At 38.5% G+C, this 6000-nt stretch overlaps 1 non-coding gene across 1 annotated transcript; it reads left to right on the top strand.

The window, feature by feature from the left end:
• The first annotated feature begins 3969 nt into the window (after window positions 1–3969).
• LOC117273824 (small nucleolar RNA R71) lies at window positions 3970–4073 on the top strand. Its single transcript, XR_004503855.1, has one exon. It is a non-coding gene; the product is annotated as a small nucleolar RNA R71 (small nucleolar RNA).
• Window positions 4074–6000: the final 1927 nt, after the last annotated feature.

The raw sequence follows: 6000 nt of genomic DNA on the forward strand, positions 1-6000 counted from the left end.
CTTCACAAATATAACTAAAGTATAGGAAAACATAAATTCAATCTAAACCCGGATCTTGAGTGAGGAAGGAATGATGAAATCCTTGTGCTTGTGTTCTTCCCAAGCCTCCTTAGCCTCCTTAGGTCGAAAATGTGTTAAAAGTCCCAATAATGGTGTTTTCCCGTGTATTTAAGCCATCCCCCAATAAACTCCCGACGAAATTACCCCTTTTTCGCGGAAATGGGAAGTTACTCTAACAATTTTACACTACCGCGCCGCACGACGTGCCGCGCCATGCGGCGCGCTTGTGGCAATTTCCAGAACACTTCACAAAATAATTTTTGGGCATAATTTGCACTGCCGTGCCGTCCCATGCGGCGCGGCTGTGCATTTTTCTTAGAGTGAGTTCGTTTCTTCAATGTTTGACATCCGGACTTGGTCCTCGATCCCGAACGCGATCCCGGTTTAATCCCTTGGGCTTCTACTCGGACTTCAAAGCTCCAAATATCTCGAATTTGCTCCACAACATCTAAATAACTAGAAATCACTCCTACACGGCATAAAACACATAATAAGTGCAAAAAACTACTAATTAAAGCTCCACACAAGTAAGGTGCAGTGAGTTAGAATGCAATAAGAGACTAAAATATGGGATTAGCCTACCATCAACACCCCACACTTAAACCATTGCTCGTCCTCAAGCAATCAAACTACACTTCACATAGACACGAACTTTTTAAACAATTCTCCTAACTCATCACACCAAGAATAATTAAAACAGATTAAGCACAATAACGTAACATACTCGCCTCAAGATTTGACTCAAAAGCACCACTCATTTTATTCAAAAACCTGCTCACTTACTCTAACATAGAAGCCATAGACATTACCTTTCCTTCACAAGTCATGTGCCCTCACACAATCAATAGAGAATAGTTCCACACACAATAAAGTTCAAGAACAATTTGGAACTCAAGATAGAAAGAATTAACTCTCTCAGAAATGACATTCATGTGATACAAAAGATGTATCATAAGCTTGCCCGTAGTGTACTACTCTACTAATTGGGCTCATTTAGTCAAGGATCAAGTAAGATATTATTTGGATGTAATGTAAGCTGCGGGATGGGTAGGATATATTTGGATATAAGCGTGACTACACCTCCCTAAGCACTTTAATACATACAATTTAACCATCTAAAACTCCATACATATGTCAAACCATAACTCCACCTTCACATCAGTATACGTCAACTCCCAACTTCTTTAAGCACAAATATATTAAGAGTTACCAATATCAATGAATTTTTTTAATTTTTTTTTTCATTTTCTTTTTGAATTCAAGTGGCTCTTATTTTATTTTATTTTTCAAAACAGTGCACCTTTCTCCTTATTCCAATAGTTCCACTCAAAAGCCAAACCAACACCCCATACTTTACTTTTACAAAGTTCATAACAATTTCAAGTGCTTGTGAGAGGTAAGAAGTTTCAAATAGATGGTCAATTCAAACAATTGGGTAAGGCTTGTAATGTGGTTGCCAAAGAAATACGATTACAAGCTCAAAGGGGTCAACTAGGATACATAACAATTAGGTGGGTAACAACATATAACTGGCTTAACAAAGAAATGCCTATATCACTTCCAAGACTGAATAAACTACTATTTTGCTTTGCAAACACACGGGGAAAGTTCTAGATATAAAATTCAATGCATAGAATACCAAAAACCTCACACACACATGGCACATAACTCACTCATGATCGGACTCATCAAGACACTCTAGTCAAAACAGTTAAGCAAAGTTAAGATCATACAATTTAAGTTACTTATACAAGAGTCAAAAACTGAGCATAAGCGTCACAACTAAAGCACTTACTATTCTCAAGGCATAATAAAGTCAAGAAATATTGCTTTCATTTAAAATCACAGCACAAGATTTTCTACTCCTAAAAAAAAATACAACTAACTACACCCGGTTCAAATAAAACCCTTGGAAAATAACCGCAACATAAATAAAAACCAAGGGGGATTTTCTTCAACTTTAATCCCTCAAGAAGACAACCGAGGCAATCCATCGTCGAGAAAAGTCAAAATTGTCAAAATTTCCAATCAATTAAATTACAAAAACACACATATACATTTATACATTCTATACGTATATACATCCCCACCCCACACTTTAAATTATGGCATGTCCCTATGATACACAAATAAAAAGCAAGAGGTAAGGAAAACTTCCCTGAACATCTAATTGGGGTTTGAGTCGAAGTTGGGCTCCATCCCTCGTGCCCGAACTAGTGTACACATCCATGTAGATAGCTTCTTCTCAGCCTTTTTGGGGTACACCCCACCCTTAACTTTCTCACTCACTACAGCCTTCTCTTTCGCACCCTTCACTTTTCGTTCAATACTCGCAGCTGGTTTGTCCTTTTGTGCCCCCTTTGCTACATCCATCTTGAAAGTCACAGTTTCCTCACACACTCTAAGCATGAGTTTTCTATCTTGTATATCTAATATAACTCTACACATTGCTAAGAATGGACTTCCTAGGATGAGTGTGACACCCTTGTTCTCTTCCATATTAACCACTATGAAATCCACAGGAAATACAAATTTATCCACCCGAACTAAGACATCTTCAACTATTCCCTCAGGTGTTAGAGTCATTTGGTCTGCCAGCTGCAAAGATATTGGTGCAGACGTTATCTCTCCAATTTCCTTCTCCAGTTTCCTGTAAATAGATAGAGGCATTGTATTAATTGAGGTACCAGAATCACATAGAGAATTATCAAAATTAGTAGTGCCTAAAGAGCAAGGCATGGTAAAACTCCTTGGATCTCCACACTTTTGTGGGAGTTTATTTTGCAATATCGCGCTGTAATGCTCTGTGAGCTTGACCTCTAAGGTCTCCTATATTTTCCTCTTCTTCGTAAGGATCTCTTCCAAGAATTTAGCATAAGCAGGCATCTATGAGAGCACTTCTGTGAATGGTGAGTTTACATGAACCTGTTTCAGCACATTCATAAATCTCTTGAACTGCTTGTCCAGCTTTTCTCTACTTAGCTTTTGGAGAAAAGGTAGCACAGGCATATGCTTGCTCATCTAAGGTTCCTACCTTCTCGAGTTATCTTCCTTCTTCTTTACGGCACCACTTTTCAGCTGCTTCCCGCTTTCTTTTTTTTTATGTCTCATATCTTTTTGGATTGGAGTAAGATATTTCAACATTTGCCCGCTTCTCAAAGTTACAATATATACTGTTTCTTTAGGATTTCTTTCTGTATCAGCCGGGAGTGTTCCTGGGGCTCTCTCAGACATTAGAGTAGCTAAGTGACCAACCTGTTTTTCCAGGCCTCTAAAGGATGTACCCAAATCTTTGATAGCTACATCATGGGCATCAAGCCTCTCATCTGTCTTGATAATGAAGGTCTTCATAAGATCTTCCATGCTGGATTGATTCGACTGTGGAGATTGATACTAATGCCTTTGCTGATTTTGAAAACCGGGAGCTCCTTGTTCCTGGAATCTGGGGTTGTTTTGTTGCCATGCATTTCCAGTACCCCCAGGTGAACTCCATGAAAATTCGGGGCACCTTTGATCCATTGCATTAAAATTATAGTTTCCTACAGCATTCACTTCCTCAGTTGAGGCTTGTCACTCATGAGTAGGGTGTCCTCTTCTACATATATCACAAGCTGCGTGGTGTACATTTTGCATCGAAGCTACAGTTAGCTTTCTATTTCTTTGGCCATAGCATCAAGATGTACTTGCACAGATGTAGTAGCATCAACTTGGTGAACACCAATTTATTTTCTTCTTTACAAACTCTCAGAGGTCCACTGATTAGCATCTTCAGATAACTCATCAAGAATTGCAACTATCTCCTCTGGAGTCTTCTTCATAAAAGGGCCTCCAACTGCATTATTCAATGTTCTACGTGAGGCTGGTGTCAATCCATCCCAAAAATCTTGGGGTTGCATCCAGAGTTTAATTTCGCTATGTTGACACCTTCTAACTATCTCCTTAAACCTCTCCCATGCTTCAAAAACAGTTTCATTCTCTTTCTGGCAGAAGTTATGGATTTCTCTTCTAATCTTGCCCGTCTTAGCTGAGGAGAAATATTTATCAAGAAATTTTCTGGTCATTTCCTCCCATGTTCTAATTGATCCATTTGGCAACCTTCGAAGCCACTACTTCGCATCATCTTTAAGTGAAAAGAGGAATGTCCTTAAATACATGACATCTAGTGACACCCCATTGTATTGAAAGATGTTCATAATCTCCTCGAAGTCCATCATATGCGTGTTTGGATATTCGTTCATCTTCCCTCTGAAAATGCAGCTGTTTTGAATGGTTTGAAGCAAACCTTGCTTCAACTCAAAATTATTTGCTGCAATTGGAGGTGGTCTAACACTTGACAATCTTGATTGTAGACTGGTCTGGCATAAACACCTAATGCTCTACCAGGCTTGGGTACCGCATTCTCGAACTGGTCTTCAATCAAGGGATGATTTATATTAAATCGTCGACCCCTATTGTCTTCAACAGTTTCCTCAGCAGCTCTAACTGCTATCCTTGCAGCTTCTTCTCTATACTGCGCTACCTCTCTTGCAGCTGCCTCTACCTCGTCGTCACCGTTATTAGCCATGTGTTCTTGGGTTGAAGGTTGCCCCAAGTACTTTACGGTGAACTCTTTCTCCTTCCTCAGTTGTCGCAAGTATTTTTCCAATTCCGATTTGTAAGGTATTATTTCTTTAGAAGAAGATCGCGTCATACACCACAGAGTTAACCCATTGCCTGCACACGGAGGAGAAACCCGTGAAGAACAAAATAAAAGTAAAAAAAATAAAAAATAAATTCCTGAATTAGCACTACAAACTATTTCAATCACTATTGATTGCCAATCCCCGGCAACGACGCCAAAATTTGACTAGCCCAAAACACATACTTAAATATTCTCGCTAGTCGAATATAGTATAATATAATATCGTATCCACAGGAATTGGAGTTAAATAGTATAATCGTAGTTTGTAGTTCGATTGCTATCCAAGATGATCAAAAATTTAGATTTATATGGTTAATCCTAAAATTAATTAAGAATCTAGAGCTAATTGACTAATGCCAATTGAAGCAAGGACTGAGCAAAAGGAGATATCAATGGGAAAAAATGGGGTTTTGATAGGATAAGTGCAAGATAATTATCTGGGATTTAACTCTAGATAATTCACTTATAATATTCAAGTGAGTCTCTCGAATTCACTCTGTTATTAGTTCAAACGTTCAGCAAAAACTCCTCTTTCGATTAAGTCTTAACCTCACGAGATGAACCAATTTAAGCACTGTGAAAATGTGCAAGAATGCGTAGTGGATCGGTCTTTAGGAAAACCTCTTTCGATTATTTTCTGAACTAGGTTTAATCAATGATTCAACTAGTCTCATTCGATTACTTTGAAGAATCTATGAATTCAACCAACAATATAATGCAAAGATATCATAAGTTATGCCTCTCTCGATTACAAGAACTAGTGAATATAGATGCAACAATTAAATCTTCCACAACGATTCAAATACATAAAAATAGAGTTATAATCCACAAACAATCATCAATACACCAAATCCATCAAAACCCAAAAAGGAACTACTCCATGGACATGGAGAAGTTTTTCACAAATATAACTAAAGTATAGGAAAACATAAATTCAATCCAAACCGGAACTTGAGTGAGGAAGGGATGATGAAATCCTTGTGCTTGTGTTCTTCCCAAGCCTCCTTAGCCCCCTTAGGTCGAAAATGTGTCAAAAGTCCTGAAAATGGTGTTTTCCTGTGTATTTAAGCCACCCCCAATAAAACCCAGACGAAATTACCATTTTTTCGCGGAAATGGGAAGTTACTCATAACAATTTTACACTACCGTGCCGCGCCATGCGACGCGCTTGTGGAAATTTCCAGAACACTTCACAAAACAATTTCTGGGCATAATTTGTACTGTCGCGCCCCATGCGGCGCGGCTGTGCATTTTTCTTA

Source organism: Nicotiana tomentosiformis, chromosome 2 (genome assembly GCF_000390325.3).
Source record: "Nicotiana tomentosiformis chromosome 2, ASM39032v3, whole genome shotgun sequence".
Taxonomy (NCBI): Eukaryota; Viridiplantae; Streptophyta; class Magnoliopsida; order Solanales; family Solanaceae; genus Nicotiana; species Nicotiana tomentosiformis.